Genomic DNA, 17,713 nt, shown 5'->3' on the forward strand with positions numbered 1-17,713 from the left:
CACCACTAAGGACACAACATTTTACAACCGATAAGATCGAAACCTGGCTGGTCCAGGTCCTAACTTATTGAACAGTAACAGGCGACCCTTCACTCTCAAAGGCATCCATGACCAACAGTAGGTCTGCGGGCTGTGGCATTTCCATCTCGGGCGTGAGCAATGGTAAATGGCTCAATGCATCGGCACAATTCTCGGTGCCAGGTCAATGGCGAATGATATAATCATAGGCAGATAATGTCAGCGCCCACCTCTGGATGCGGGATGACGCGTTGGTATTTATACCGCTATGCTCTGAAAACAAAGATATGAGTGGCTTGTGATCGGTTTCAAGCTTGAAACGAAGCCCAAAAAGATACTGGTCCATCTTTTTAACCCCATATATGCAGGCTAAAGCTTTTTTCTCTTCCATGTCATAGGCTCTTTCCACTTTCGACATGCTTCTCGACACGTACGCAACGGGTTGTAGTTTGCCCGTCTCATTGGATTGTTGGAGCACGCAACCAACCCCATGTGATGAAGCATCCCTGGACAATACTAAACGCTTGCATGGGTCATAATGTACCAGTAATTTGTTGGAACAAAGCAGATTTCTAGCCTCCTCGAAGGCCCTGTCTTGAGATACACCCCAAACCCAGTTGTCGCCTTTTCTGAGCAGCATGTGCAGTGGCTATGATAATGTGCTCAATTTAGGTAAGAAATTACCGAAGTAGTTGAGAAGATCAAAGAACGAACGCAGCTCTGTCACATTCGGGGGTCTGGGTGCATTTTTGATGGCCTCTGTTTTCGAGTCCGTAGGCCTGATGCTGTCTGCAACAATCTTCCTTCCCAGGAACTCGACTTCCAGTGCCATAAAGACGCACTTTCAACGTTTCAGTCTGAGCCCCACTTTGTCCAGACGACGTAGAACCTCTTCCAGGTTGTGCAGGTGCTCGGCAGTATCACGACCTGTGACCAGAATGTTGTCTTGGAACACCACGGTTCTAGGGGCGGACTTCAGTAAACTCTCTATGTTTATCTGAAATATGACTGCAGCCAAGCGAATTCCGAAAGGATACCTTTTGCAAATGAACAGCCCTTTATGCGTATTGATGCACGTAAGTTTCTTCGACAATCCTGTGTCATATAGGCCGACGTCAGATCCAATTTGGTGAACAATTTTCCCCCGGCTAGCATTGCAAACAGGCCATCAGCCTTTGGTAACGGGTACTGACCCTGTTTTGAAATTTTGTTAATCGTAACCTTGTAGTCTCCACAAATCCTGACAGTGCCATCACTCTTCAGCACAGGAATAATGGGATTAGCCCATTTGTTAAATTCGATCAATGAAATGACCCCTTCATGTTGGAGACTGTCCGGTTCGATTTTGACCTTCTCCCTTATCACGTACGGAACCGCCTGGGCTTTGTGATGGACGGGTCTTGCATCCGAGTCCAGGTGGATCTGCACCGTGGCTCCCGTGAAGTTGCCGATGCCCGGTTCAAACAGCGAGGGAAATTTGCAAAGCATTTGAGCACACGTAGTGTCATCCACCGATGACAAAGCTTTAATATTGTTCCAGTTCCACTTTATTTTTTCGAGCCAACTCCTGCCAACCAGCGTTGGACCATTGCCTGGAACGATCCACAGTGATAGGTCATGAACCGCCCCATCGTACGACACCTTGACTGCTGCACTGCCAATCATTGGTATGAGCTCTTTGGTGTAGGTACGCAATTTTATATTTACTGGACTCAGCTTGGGTTTCACGGCCTTGGTGTCCCACAGCTTTACGAAAGTCCTCTGGCTCATAATTGACTGGACCTCCGCACAGCAACCTGCAGAGCATCCTCGGTGTTCTTTCGCATGGAATGACTCACCAATATGACACTTTGTGTATTAGCAGCATGAAGTTTTATACCTATTTTTTCTACTCAGATAGTATTGGAAGTGGAGATGCAGCTGTCAGTTTTGTCAACCACACTTGGCTGCATGAATGCAGGGGCAGATTAACCATGGGGCGGATGGGGCTGCAGCCCCTGGTCCACCAAAGAACATAGGCCCACCAAATAAATGTAGGAAAAAAAATATAAGGCCTCCCAAATAGGCTGACGCTGTTCAATTTTACTTCAATCATTATCAGTTGGCTCTTTGTCAACAACACTTCCTCCTCCAGTATCTCGGGTTGCATTGCCGGATCCGCTTCCGATCGGTCATCATCATCCACGTGGTGTGTCGCAGCACGCTTGCTGAGCTGCGGACACATCCGCTGAAGGTGCCCCATTTTTGCACAGCCGCTACAGATATACTGTCTGAAATGGCACTGATGAGGCTAATGATTGCCCCCACAATGCCAACAGAGTGAAATTGGATTCGTGCCCAATGGCGGACTTCGAGCAGCTACAGGTTTCGCAAACACAGTCGGGTAGGCCCTGCCAGGTGCAGCTCTGCCAATCGACGACACAATCTGAAGCACAGTACTTGCCGTAGAGTTCCGACTCTGCGAGGATATCAGCTTTGTACTATCGACCATGGTCAGGCAAGTCTGGGTGATCGTGATGGCCGTGCTCAGATCCAGCGTCTCCGCAGCCAACAGGTTTCCGCAGGATCACTTCGTGGTTTATGCCTATTACAAAGACTACACGCAGCATGTCTTCCAACGCGGTTCCAACCTTACACGGCTCAGCGAGACGTCTCAGGTCGGCAACAAATTCCGTTACGTCCTGGCCCTCAGAACGAACATGCTTGTAAAAGCGATATCTCGAAATAATGATGCCTTCTGTAGGTTTGAGATGGTCCTGAATTAGAGCACACAATTCCTCAAAGGTCTTTTCCATTGGACGTGCAGGTGAGAGCAATTCTTTATGAGGCCATGGATTTTTGGACCAGAAACCGTGAGGAAAACCGCCCTGCGCCTAACTGCGTCAGCGTCTTCATCCATCTTGTTGGCCCCGAAGTACTGGTCGAGGCGATCTGTAAAATCCTCCCAGTCTTTTCTCTCCACGAATCATTCCAGGATTCCAATGGTGCTCATTTATTTTGTGTGTGAAAGTTCATATTGTGCCTCGTCGCCAAATGTTGCATATGCAATAACTCAATAGGCTTAGAACCGTGAACTTAATCAGGTGCAACCTGACTCTACTTTATTAACTCTCAAAGTGAGGATTAAACATGGAGGCATTCTTTATATACAAGGGCTGCACGTGTGTGTCTGTGGCCCAATGACCTCCAATGGTCGCTCCCCCTGGTGGCAGGTAAACCCAGGTATACATACATTACACTGACAAAAACATTTGCTATAGTGCACAAATAAATTAAAAATAAGAAGTTGTGATTGAATTTTCCGAAATCTATTTACACAAGATTCTTCAAAAAGAAGCAGTGGAAGATAGCAACGAGTATGCCATTCATACAGGGCCGGATTAAGGTTCTGATGGGCCTGGGGCAAACTGATCCAAATGGGCCTATAGTTATGTTCATGTTCATTACATTACCTATATGATTCTGATTCTGAGTATGAAAACATAGGCCAGTATATTCAACAATGAGAGCATAAATTCTGTACCAAGTATGTATATATTCTGGTTCTGGTAACATTGCAATGCTAGATTCCTATACATATATATGGTCTTGTTTTTCCTCTCTTATTGTCTATTCTAGTCAGCCTATTTGGGAGGCCTTATATTTTTTTTCCTACATTTATTTGGTGGGCCTATGTTCTTTGGTGGACCAGGGGCTGCAGCCCCATCCGCCCCATGGTTAATCTGCCCCTGCATTCATGCAGCCAAGTGTGGTTGATAAAACTGACAGCTGCATCTCCACTTCCAATACTATCTGAGTAGAAAAAATAGGTGTAAAACTTCATGCTGCTAATACACAAAGTGTCATATTGGTGAGTCATTCCAAGCATGCGAAAGAACCCTGAGGATGCTCTGCAGGCTGCTGTGCGGAGGTCCAGTGCTCATTCATGATTGCTGCCTGACTGAAGGGTCTTTGTTCCCATAGCTACTGCCACACATCAGCAGAGCTGCTGATCCACGCGAGGCCCCCTCTCCCTGTTCAGCGAGATTATGACGTGTTTTCTTTGCTAAAAGTATTGTTACAATGCTTCAGTGACTTTTTTGCATATTGAAGGTAAATAACGTATGAAATTAAATGGATGTTGTCTTCAATTTTATTGAGTACAAAAGTACAAAAATGAAAACCTTGTTTTGAATTCACACCAAACCTTTTTCAGAAAAAAATATCAACAGTAGGAATTTCACCTCTCAGTATTTTCAGAGACTTCTTTTTAGAAGACAGCAACTTAATGTGCATTATTTACAGGTAATTAAGCAAAATATTGCACTGAGATTGATAATCTTTTTTAAAAATTTCCATGCAAATGAATGGCAGTCTTCAATAGCTTTATGTCATTATATCAACTCATTAAAATTATGATGAATTCCATTTTAGATCATTGTAACAAGACAACCATTTAGATGCCAATCATTTCTTGTTCATTAAATTTGATATTCATCTTTTTTCTTTTATCACAGTCTTTGTATTCTGCAACTTTCCTTCCACCTTTTCAACAAAAAACATCCTCTGCATAAATATCACGACCCATTTTACAGGATATATATTTTATAAAAAAATATAGTCTCACTATAACCTTAAGCAATTTTTTTAAACTTGAGGTATGAATGGCCTCTTGAACATTTCCCTGCTAGTTAGGAGCACTGAGGGTTAATATCCATGTTTTCTCTGATATATGTTTAACACTTATTAGAAAATGTTTCCTAATTGGGAGGTTAGTCATGAATACAAGAGTACAAATGAATTGTAAAAGTTGATGGCCAACTCTCGGATGTTATCCCACTGGTACTATGAAAATTAGTTTTAGACAATTTGGCCTTTGCTTTTCACATTCACCTCACCCACCTGATTGATTGGGGCGCATCTCTGGTGGGGCAGAACATCAGTCCATCCCTGAGATACCTTAATGACCCCAGCCATATTTTCAGTCCAGTTTCTTTTACATATGAGAGGAGGGCTGTCCAGCAGAAGCTAGGCCAATCTGGGGTGGAAGCCTGCAACAACAGGATTTAAGAAAAAGTGGTGGTCAGTGGAAAAAAGGAATTTTCTGCCTAAAATGTTTTCATTTCACTGATGTGACTTGTGCATGTTTGTGTTGTGAATGTGCTTGCATAGGACCTTTTGCAGTTTTTCCCAAGGAAACCTCTGTAGAGCTCTGAATGCTGGAGCCTAACAAGCGGTTCCTGCATTGAAGATCTGAAGACTGTAAATGGAGGCTTGTTTCCTTCATTTAAATATATTTACCATGTGCCTGCCTATGCCTGGGTGGGCACAGCTTCCCCTGACAAGACCAGTCATTAGAAAATGGTGTAAAGCTGGGACAAAGGGGAGCACATTCCCAAGTTACTTTCTGCTTCTGCCCACACCAGATCTTCTGAAAAATGAGTATGGAGGTGGGAGGATCAGAGATAGAAAGTCTATCCTTTTATCTCTGTTAGGAATTTTATTGCATTTATTGTTCTGCCTTAGTTTGTTTACAGTAATTAAATGAGTAAAATGTAGACTTCGATGGCTGGATTTTCCAATATTCTTGTAACCAAATTTAGGTAGTTTCAGGATGGATGGGTAAATGTAACACTTCATAAGAAGGGCCATTCTGATGGTGCTCCGATATTAGGGTTAGGTAGGGAATTTTAGGATTTTAATCCAGTGTTGGTGAAAGAGCAGCGGTATATGTATCCAGCCTCAGCAATGCTCATCTCGTCATGGTTTGAATATGGTTAAACCAATTAAACTTCTGTCAGTGCTCTGTCTTTGTAAAAAATGTCTGTGTTGGGGAATAGAACACATTGGACAGCCAGTAGCTGCATCAGGGTTTGTAGAACAAGTGTAATACTTGGCACATGCAGAGTAAAGCTCCCTTACCATTGACCTCAACAACAGAACAGCACCACGCACGACAGCATCAGTGTTAATGGGCCCAAGTTTCGGGCCGCGCCTAAAACGGCGCAGCCCGGACCTGGACGCCCGTTTTTCGCGTCACAAAGTGCGCCTAAAAAAAACTTACCTATTCTCCGGTTCCCTGCAGGTCCTTTGCAGCTCGGCGCAGCGCAGCACGAGCTGTGGGGGGCGGAGCCAGGTCCCTGCGGTGAAAACAGTGCCGGGACCTCTGCACATGCACTACAGTGGGCGCGCATGTGCAGTAGCTCCAAGCGCCCAAAACTGTGGGAGGGGTCCGAAGCACGCAGCCCCTAGCCCTGGCCGAATGGCCTCACTGGGGCTGCGTGGATAAGGCTCCTCCCACCCGACCGGACCCAACCCGACCCCCACTCAACCCCCCCCCGGCGACTCGACCTCCGCTTCCCCCGCCCCGACCACCCCTACCTCCGCGCCCCCCCCCCACCCCGCCCCCGGACCTCCGCGACTCTCCACTCCCGGAACTCCACGACTCTTCCCCCCCTCTGGACCTCGGCGACTCCCCCCCCACCCCCCGGACCTCCGTGACCCCCTCCCCCCTCGAGACCACCTACCTGTAAATCCAGCTCGAAGACTTGGGCCCGGCCGTTCAGCCTCCTTCTCTCCCTTCCCCTCCCTCCCTCCCTCCTCTCCTTCCCTCCCTCCCTCCTCTCTCCTTCCCTCCCTCCCTCCTCTCTCCTTCACTCCCTCCCGCCTCTCTCCTTCCCTCCCTCCCTCCTCTTTCCTTTCCTCTCTCCTTCCCTCCCTCTCCCCTTTCCTCCCTCCCTCCCTCCCTCTCCCCTTCTCTTCCTCCCTCTCCCCTTCCCTCCCTCCCTTCTCCCCCTCTCCTCCCCTTCTCCTCCATCCCCTTCCCCTCCCCCCTTTCTCCTCCCCCCCTTCTCCTCGCCCCTCCTCTCCTCCTCCCACCCCCCTTCTCCCCCTCCCCCTCCCACCCCCTTCTCCCCCTCCCCCTCCAACCCCCCTTCTCCCCCCTTCTCCCCCTCCCTTCTCCTCCCCTCCATTCACCCCCGCCCCTTCTCCCCCTCCCCTCGCTGTCAGAAACACAGACACTGACAGACAGAGAGTGAGAGACACACACACAGAGAGACAGAGAGATAGAGACACTGACAGAGACACACTGGGGGGGTGGCCATCCCAGCACGCTGTTGGAGGACTCCCGGTGCTGCAGACGGTAAGTAGAACATTTTTATTTATTGATTTTTAAAATGTTTTTTATTTTTTATTAATTTTTTTTGATTGATTTATTGGTTGATTTATTGATGCATTTATCATTTATTATTGATGATGGCTCTTTATTTGTAAAACTGAAGTGTTTAATGTTTGTAAACTTCCCTTTAAACCTCCCCCATTCCCTACGCCTAATTTGTAACCTACGCCTGATTTTCTAAAGTGTAGACAAGGTTTTTCCGAACATACAAAAATCTTCACTTACTCCATTCTAAGTTAGTTTGGAGTAAGTTTTCACTGCCTAAACTTTGAAAACAGGCGTAAGTGGCCGGACATGCCCCCTTTTGAAAAAAAGATTCTGTTCCAAAGTGAAACTGTTCTAACTGACTAGAACTGGAGCAAACTAAATGCCGAGAATTCAAATTTCTAAGATACTCCGTTCTACACCAGTTGCTCCAAAAAAACAGGAGCAACTCAGGCCGAAACTTGGCCCCAATGTTTCTATTCGCTAAATTCTTTATGGCCTTGAGAGTGAGAGCAAGATTGCAAATTCAATGCAAAACCATGGTTAGTTTGTGCTGTGGGCCTAGACCCAGTTGGAGATTATCCAAACTAATTTCATTTGATGGGGGTGTTGAAGTCATGGCCTGCATGAATCCATCCAGGGGCCCCTTTTACATGGCCTGCAAAGCCCTTGACATTTCCTTTCTCCTTTGCTCACTTATTTTAAAATTTTCAGATGACATGAAACTTGGATGCGTAGTAAACAGTGAGAAGATCGTAATAGACTTCAAGAAGACAGGCTGGTGGAATGGGTGGACACAGGGCAGATGAAATTGAGCTCAGTGAAGTATGAGGTGATGCATTTTGGCGGGGAGATCATATACGCTAAATAGCATAATGTTAAAGTGGGTGCAAGAACAGAGAGACCTGGGGGTGCTTGTGCACAAATCTTTGAAGGTGACAGGACAGGTTAACAAAGCAGTTAATAAAGCATATGAGATCCTGGGCTTTATAAATAGAGGCAGAGAGTACAAAAGCCAGGAAGTTATGCTAAACCTATATAAAACATTAGTTCGCACCCAGCTGGAGTATTGTGTCTAATTCTGGGCAACACACTTTAGGAAGGATTTAAAGGCTTTGGAGAGGGTACAGAAGAGATTTACGAGAATGGTTCCAAGGATGCAAGATTACAGTTACATGGATAGACTGGCAAAGCTGGACTTGTTCTCCTCGGAGCAGAGAAGACTAAGAAGAGGTTTCATAGAAGTGTTTAAAATCATGAAGGATTTAGATAGAGTAACAAAGAGAAACTGTTTCCAATGGATGAAAGGTTGATAATGAGGGGGCCCAGATTTAAAGTGATTGGCAAAAGAACCAGAGGCGACATGAGGAAAAACTTTTTTACGCAATGCGTGGTTAGGATTTGGAATGAACTGCCAAATAGAGTGGTGGATATGTATTTAATAGTAGCCTTCAAAAGGAAATAGGATGAATATTTGAAGGAGAAAAAAAAATCAGGGCTAATGGGAAAGAGCGGGGGAGTGGGACTAACTGGAATGCTTTCCAAAAGACCCAATGCAGACCTGATGGGTTGAAGTGCCTCCTTCTGTGCTGTGCTATTCTATGGGGGAAATTTTTTGGGGGGATCAGCGGCCGCGATCGGTGGCAGGTCAACTGGGAATTTTCTTTTGGACCGTGTCGGGACCTCGCTGTCAACCTGCTGCCATATGCCTGAGCAAACCCGACTCGCAGCTGTGGGGTAGGCAATTCAAGTCACTATGTCCTTGTTAAGAGCACATTAAGAAGTATTTTGAGCTCACCTTTACAGTTTACGAGGTCTCCCCCGGGGTCCATGCTGCTTGCGATCATGTCAAGTAAGCAGGGCGGGAGTTGTATGACCATGGAATCATCTTATTACTTGACAGTAGCAAATGTGCTATAAAAGCTCCCATCTCACAGCTCTTCACTTTCCAAGTTCAGAAGCTGTTGCTTACAGCATTTGGAAGACAGATTGAGATTTATGCAGGTTAAGTGTTTGGAATAAACTCTCTATCCAGTGCCACCTGATTGGAACAACTCGTTCATCATTGACAGATTGCTTCTGTCATCTCAACCTCACCTGCCATCTATTCCATCAGCATGGGTACCCTTGAAACTATCTCACCTGGTCCTCAGAATCCCACCATGATCAGCTCCAACACCAGCAGCAGCAGCAACAACACCAATTTTCTCTGCAATCAACTGATGCTGCACAGCACAGAGAGCAACAGCACCTCACCACAATGCTGCCATGGGTGGCATCACCAGGGCAAGATTTATTTCACTTGATGCTGTACACCCTGGCTGCCACATGATGTGCCAGGATGGCACCACCTCACACCAACACCATGAGGCATCCTACAATGACCAAGCCATTCCTTTCACACTCATCACCATTGCAGGGGGTATTGTTATGTATCACCATTCACTACAACTCACTAGGCCACTTCCAAAGATGCACACAAATCTGTCCAAGAAGACAAAGTGTTAAAAATAAAGGTTTCAATGTTTGACAGCACATTAACAGAAACTTTACATGAATATTGCATAGAACACCCAAGTGGCTAACCTTGTGTGTTAGTTGGAATGATTGCACTAGGATGATGGTGAGTGTGAGGGGTGGTTTGTGAGATTGAAAGTGATAATGTAGATAGAGAGGGATAGATAGAGGTGCAAGGTAAGTTGGTGTGAGTAAGGATGTGCAGGAATAGGGTAGGGAAGGCAGAGCGATGGGGATGTGATGAGTGGCACAGCAGGATGAGATTGAGTGTAGCTTTGCAGTAACGTTTCGTGATCTACTGCAGCTTGGTCCTCCTGACAACATCCCTGCTTGTCCAAACCTCAGCAGCCCATGTCCTCACTCGCACCAAGTCCCGTTCACCCATCATCCCTGTGCTCGCTGACCTACATTGCCTCCCGGTTAAGCAACGCCTCGATTTCAAAATTCTCATCTTTGTTTACAAATCCCTCCATGGCCTCGCCCCCTCCCTATCTGTTTAATCTCCTTCTGCCTCACAACTCCCCCGAGATATCTGCACTCCTCAAATTCTGCCCTCTTGAGCATCCCTGATTATAATTGTTCAATCACCGGTGGCCGTGTCTTCAGCTACCTGGGTCCTAAGCTCGAACTCCCTCCCTAAACCTCTCTGCCTCTCTACCTCGCTTTCCTCCTTTAAGACACCTCAGTGACCAAGCTTTTGGTTATCTGCCGTAATTTCTTCTTAAGTGGCTCGGTGTCAAATATTTTTTTGTCTTATAACACTCCTGTGAAGCGCCTTGGAACGGTTTACTACGTAAAAGGTGCTATATAAATACAAGTTGTTGTTGTTGTTGTCCAACTGTGAATTCTGCAACCAGGCTGCGTTGGTTTCCTGGGAGGTCTCTTCTGCCCATTGGAAGGGAAGAGAACCTCACTGCGTGCTGTGACTCCCCCCATACGCTTATGGAGGGAGTCATGGGAGAGCCTGGATACAGCCGTGCACTTCTGTGCAGTGCTTGTCAGTGTTTGCAGCACCTCAATGCTGTAGAACACTGACAGCACAACTTTCAAAATTAATTTGTGCATGGTCCCTTTAAGAAATCCAGCTGACAATGCATCATCGAATGACATCATCAGACGTTTCTTATTTCAACTGGCCGGCAAATGCGCTGGGTGCACTTAACAAGCCCTATCAGGGAAAAATCATTTTGGACAGCAGGCTGGAGCCAGCAGCAAGACCGGGACCTGCCACTGACGTCGTCTGCCATGGACCCGTCGAGGTATGGGAAATCGCGGCCTATGATTCTATGATTTATGTACAACTTTGACTTCTATTTGTGCTCAACCACAAATCTGTAAACTTCCTAGGGCTATAGGATTGGGAAGGGCTGCTCCCTGACTCGTGGATTTAGATCAATGTGCCAGTTGCTTTTTGCATTAACCAGGATGTAACTATTACTAGTACTTCAGACAGTTCCTTCATTGTACTGAGAAATTTTCCATTTGAGGTACATTTCCATTCTTTATTATTGTTCCCAAAATGTATTGTATCAAATTGCAGCCGCCACTTTTCAACCCACACTCCTAGGGCTAGAAATTGCATAGCGCCCCATTTGGGGCAATAACTTTTGAAGGAGTGCAAAAGTATCGGCAGGCAAAAAAGATTTTTTGCTCCCAGGAACTTCAACTTCAGTGCTCCAAGAAGGAAATAGAGTGCTGAATCAAGTGCTATCACTTTCCTCAGAGCATTAAAATAGTGAGGGGGTGGTAGCGGCAAAGCCCTGAACAATGTTCAGTGTAGCCCTGCTGCCTTTAGAGGTTCCTTCCGTCGCTTAAAGGAAGGGCCAATGATAGATTCAATCACAATTCATGCTCTGTCTGTTGGACCACGGGACCTGCAATACGTGCAAGATGCCCGAAGTACTCTAAGAGAACGTAAGGCTGAGGAATCGTGGGGGTCAAAAGAACTGAGGAGGCACCAGACTGGTGAGAGAAATAAGTTTTGCCCTACCTGACCAACACTGTCTTTAATTAGCGGTCCCCAAGCGGCCAGCCGAGGTGACAACGCCTCCTGCAACTGCCATTGCTGACGCCAGACGATGGTACAAGGGGCGGGAGCGAATATCACATCTGGGGCGTGTAATGTCTGTAAACTTGTAATGTTTGTAGCTCCACACTGTGGATGTGGACGTATTGTGTACTGCAACTGCAGAGTTAATAAATAAACAGAACCAGGCAGATTCCGGAGGTTTCCGAGAGAGCTGCCTGCCATGTTAGGAGCTGTGTGTGCTGTGTTCTGTGAGGTTATCACAGGGTGGTAACGGGGTACTGCACACCGGATGACGTCACAATCTACGGGGCGCAAGAGAGCGAGGCGGTAAGTGTTAGTGCCAGCGCAAAACCACCAGGGAAGTTCGCGGGTGTCGGTGAATTTGCCGCGTCCAGTGGTAACACTTTAACGCCCCATCACTGATCCCCACTAACGGGAGACACAAACCAGGTGAATTTCTCCCCGAGTCTATTTATGTCCTCCTGTAGTCTCCTGCATTCTTCCTGGCCGTTTGTTATTCCTCCCACTTTCATATTATCAGCAAATCTTGTCCGATCTCGGATCACATATATATATGTATATTCAGGTCTAACAGGATTAGAGAATGAGGGCTCACTAGACTCAGGCAGGAGTGCGGGGGGAAGTGGAAGGGAAGGGGACAGGAAGAGGCTGATGAAGGAAGGGGGATGGGTAAGGTAAACAGGGAGGGGAGAAAGATAATAGAAATGGAGAGGAAGAACTGGAATTGGAAGGGGACTGGAGCGGGCAAGGAGTGGAAGGAAGGAGTAAATGGGGAGAATGATGAGGACTGGGACAGAAGAGCAACTTCAGGGAAACTACCTCAGTGGGGAGTTGCTTCTCTTTCCTGCACCAGGCACAGATCTCCATCCTGGCGGGAGAGGGGGCAGTGATCTTTTATTTTAATCCTTCCTGTCTCCAAGCTCAGTTATTTTTCAGGAAAGAACTGCTATTGCAAGATGAACGGTTTAATAGAGGGTTGTCATGCAACATCATGTTTGCAGTGCAGTACCTTTGAAATCTTGATACTACTTATCATTTTTAATATATCGTATATTAATTTTTATATAAAAGGTGAACAAAAGTAATCACAACATTAAATCACTATGGTGCCCCAAGACACCATCTTCCAGTCTGAGCAACATCCATGTACAACCCTTTGTTGTCTGCCTTCGAGCCATCCCTTTATTCTTACTGCCACGTTTGATTTTATGCCATGGGCCCTAAATTTCTCAATCAATTTCTTCTGCAGCACTTTATCAATTTTTTTTCTGGAATTCCATAAACTACTGCACTGTATTCACCTGTCTATACATTTCATTATTCTTTCCGAAAATTCAATAAAGCTAGCTTGAGATTGCTTTTCAGACTGAAGAGAAGTATACAGTGGTGTTCCCCAGATGTCAGTAGTAGGACCACTGCTCTTTTATTATATATTAATTAAATGGACTTGGTTATACAGGGCATATTTTCAAGGTTAGCAGATAAAAAACTCGGAAATGTAGTAAACAATGAGAAGGATAGTAACAGTATTCAGGAGGACATGGACAGACTAGCGAAATGGGCAGATGTATGGCAGATGAAATTTAATGCTGAGAAGGTTGCAAGTTTGAGGGGTCGGGAGTTCGGAGTTCGGAGAGGTCGGGAGTTCGGAGGTCCGAGAGGTCGGGAGTTCCAAGAGATCAGGAGTTTCGAGAGGTCGGCAGTTCGGAGGTCTGAGAGGTTGGGAGTTTGGAAGTCTGAGAGGTCGGGAGTGCGGAGGTCCGAGAGGTCGGTGAGTTCGGAGGTCTGAGAGGTCGGGAGCTCCGAGAGGTCGGGAGTTCCGAGAGGTCGGGAGTTCAGAGGTCTGAGAGGTTGGGAGTGTGGAGGTCCGAGAGGTCGGGAGTGTGGAGGTCTGAGAGGTCGGGAGTGTGGAGGTCCGAGAGGTCGGGAGTTCGGAGGTCTGAGAGGTCGGGAATGCGGAGGTCTGAGAGGTCGGGATTTCCATGAGGTCGGGAGTGCAAAGGTCCGAGAGGTCGGTGAGTTCTGGAAGCCACAGAGGTCGGTGAGTTCAGGAGGCCACAGAGGTCGTTGAGTTGGTAAGTATCTCTCTTTTCTCTATTTCTTTTTAATTAGATTTTAAACTAGATAAGTCTAACTAGAGGGTTGGCAGGGCAGCTCAGTCCCATGAAGTGCACATCTTGCGGCATGTGGGAAGTACTGGACGCTTCGTGCGACCTAGACAACCATGTGTGCAGGAGGTGTCTCCAGTTTTAACTGCTCGAGCTCCGTGTTTTGGAGCTGGAGCAGCGGGTGGCGCCAATAAGATGCATCCATGAGGCTGAGATTATGTGGATAGCATGTTTCAGGAGGTGGTCACCCTGCAGCTTAAAGGCGTGCAGGTGGAGGGGAAGTGGGTGACCACCAGACGTAGTAAGAATGCTTGGCAGGTAGTGCAGGGGTCCCCCCGTGAGTCCTTCTCACTTTCAAACCAATATTCACTTCTGAGTATCGGTGAGGGCGATGGTGCCTCTGGGGAGTGCAGCCAGAGCCAACTCCAAGGCAGCACGGGTGGCTCAGCTGCACAGGGGGGAGGGACGAAGAATAAAAGAGCCCTAGTGATAGGGGATTCTATAGTTAGGGGAACAGACAGGCGTTTCTACGGCTGTAGATGTAACTCCCGAATGGTATCATGCCTCCCTGGTCCCAGGGTCAAGGATGTCACAGAGAAAGAATTAAAGCAGAAAGTGGATAGCAAGAATTTAGAAAGCGAATCTGTAAGACAAGAGAAAACAAGGTTTAGTAAGTAGTCTTCCTGTGCTAAATGGTATATACTTTAGTGCAAGGAGTATAGCGAATAAGGCGGATGAGTTAAGAGCACAGGTAGATACTTGGGAATATGACATTGTAGCCATTAAAGAAACAAGGCTGAAAGAGAGGCAGGTTTGGAAGATCAATATTCTTGGTTACAGGATTTTTAGGCAAGGCAGAGAGGGGTGTAAAAAGGTGGGGGGGGAGGTGGGGAGGCATCGCGGTACTGATTAAAGAAAGAATTACAGCGGTGAGGAGGGATGATATGTTAGAGGGATCATCAAATGAGGCCATATTGTTCAAATTGAAAAATTAAAAAGGGGCAATCAATGATGTGGAGTACGACAAAGACATTCAACACAGGTCTGTTGTGGAGAAAAGAATTGTTTAATTGCTTTGTCAAGGGAGACATGGTTTACACCAGTTCCTTAACTGGATGCCTTCCCAACCGTTCTCTTCGAACACTTTAGGAGCTGCTTCCTTTATCCAGAATTCTTTGCAAAGTCATCATTTACATTATCATTGGTCAGTCTTTCTACCATGTGACAATTGTTCCAGTATCTTCCTTGGGTATGAACAGATGCATCCTGCATCCTGCAATAACAGGAACTTACTTCCTAGATGAAGACCTTCATTCTGAATAACAGGAACTTACACCATTGTTCTGCGGTTGCACCTGATAATTTTGCCACATAAGCAGATTGTGTTTTTGAACGTGTTTAACTCTTTAATTCCCTCTTTAATCCCCCCTTTCGTCATATGGTTATTCCATTAACCCACCGTGACCAACCTTTTTACCTTACTAGACTTGTGTGTCTCCCACCGTTCCATTGACAGTTTCTTCTTTTAATTCTGGGTATATAATATGTCCCTGAATATTAACCTCTTCTCTGGTCGTGAAGTGAAAGTCAGTGGTAGTAATGAGGCAGTGCATTACTCCTCCCACAGTCATGTTAGTGGCTGTGGTGCTGACACACCATTGCCTGTTACTTCATGGGGCTGCTGTTGTCTCGGAATCCAGCATTAGCGGGGTTATGCTCAGGGCACATCCTTCTGTGCGGCTGTATCTATAGTCATCATGATCAAATTTGGGATGTTCTCGGCACAAAACAACCTGGTTACTCTTATAACAATCTTTAATGCACACACCCTTGGTATCATCTCTCTTCTTAATAACGTGTTGGTGCAGTTTGTGGTATCTGACCCATGTTTGGTTTCTTATTTCTCCTATTTTATCAACTTTATACAGGAGATTTCCCTTGGTCACATCATATTGTGGTATTGACAGTACAAATCTGATTATATTCTCATGACCAGTTACACATTTATTTTTAGAAACCCATGTATGACTGTTTCGCCTGATTTCACAGGTGTCTGTTTCCCTTTTTCTCAAGGTCCATTCCCTGAATACATCATTGGTTATCCAATCTGGGACCTCCGCATTTTGTAGCTGTTCTAAGTTATGTCCTACTGTCCTCCATAACCGGCGCATATCGCGGCATTTCGTCCGCTTTCGCTATTGTACTTTTGGTTCACGTTCATTAAGTTAATTGTCTTGGCATTATCCCTTAGTGTGTGGGCCACTTGTAACAATTCTCATTCAGCCCCATCTCCCAATTGGGCCTGCATCTTCTCATTATCATCTCCCCTCTCCAGCAACCCTCTTAGGGTTTGGGTGAGTGTGTCAACCTGCTCTTCTACCATCTGGAGATCTATGGGGCCAGAACCTCCACTTTTGTGGTTATCGCCAAAAATGAGTGATATTTCCGGTGTGGGCATTAAAAAAGGGTTTTCAGATCGTCGGCTTCTCGCCCATTCTCAAAGAACCTAGTCTCCATTTTTGAAAATGGGCATTACCGCGAGTGATATAAAATGGGTGGTAGCGTTAAATTTTTTTGATCTTCTGCCGTAAAGTGTGGCCGTCCTTAGCAATGGCATGGCAACGCTCGACTCCCGTGATTCAGGAGGTCAAGGGTCATCATGACATGCGCAGAAGAAGAGACAGAGAGAGAGGGATCTCAGAGGGACTGAAGGTGTGTCTGGGTGTGGTGTGGCTGCTTTGGTAGGAAGGACGGAGACTTTAGGGCTTCACAGCAAGCAGGCAAACAAAAATTAGCTGTTACCAGCCACATATTTGACCAAATTTGGCCTATAATGGAGAGAGAGGAGGAGGCATCACAGCACGCTGTGGAGACTGACACTGGAGAGAGCAGTGAGGTGGGAGAGGAGCACATTGGAGGGTGCAAAAGAACCAGGAGGTTCTTGGACGAGGCAAATGCCTCCCTCCTGCAGGAGGTCGAGTCACGCTGGAGTGATTTGACATAGGGAGGGCATGGGAAGCCCACTCCAAAGGCATACCAGAGGATATGGACCGAGATAGCAGAGATGGTCTCGTCGGCGACCAGTGAGGTTCGTGAGGGCAACCAATGCCGCAAACAATGGAACAACCTTGTGGGATCTGAAAGAGTAAGTATTAAATAGATTTACATGTACTTATGTATTTATATAATTTGATTTGTAACAGTCATGACTGACTACCATCAGATGTGAGGTCTTTCACTTTTACCGGGAATGTTTTACTCAAAACCTGCGGTTACGGTGCACGTCTTTAGGTAAAGAATGCTAATTTTCATAATAATCATGATTACATCTGTCGGTTATGTGTTGTATCAGTCTCTGTGACATTACCTAGCAATGCCATCACGCAATGATCTCATGCCATGTCGTCCTGTCACCTTTTACAGAAGAAGCTCTCGACGATGAGGTCTGTGCAGAGGCAAACAGGTGGGGGACCACCAGTCCCCAGCAACATCACTGACATGGAGGAGCGGGTGCTTGCACTCATGGGGAAGCACCCCCGGACAGCCACGGAAGCATCTGCAGACCCTGAAGTGATGCCATGTGAGTAAAACTTGCACCATTGCATCATGTAAAGTCAATAGATGCCACACCCACTCATATCCGAACAATCATACATGATAGATGATTTCTAAAATTGTCATAGAAATAATGCTGGCCTAATGAAAATCATTGCAATGCAAATGTGTTGATGGTCATGAAATGTGATGTCAGTGATGATTTTGAGAGCGGTGGTGCTTTTGTCCTGCATATGCTGTGTGTAGCGCTGGACTCACCTTGTGACCCTAGCACCCCCTTCTCCTCTAATAACCTCATTTGTGTTTTGCAACTCAGCCAGC

This window comes from Pristiophorus japonicus, chromosome 4, assembly GCF_044704955.1.
Source record: "Pristiophorus japonicus isolate sPriJap1 chromosome 4, sPriJap1.hap1, whole genome shotgun sequence".
Lineage (NCBI taxonomy): Eukaryota > Metazoa > Chordata > Chondrichthyes > Pristiophoridae > Pristiophorus > Pristiophorus japonicus.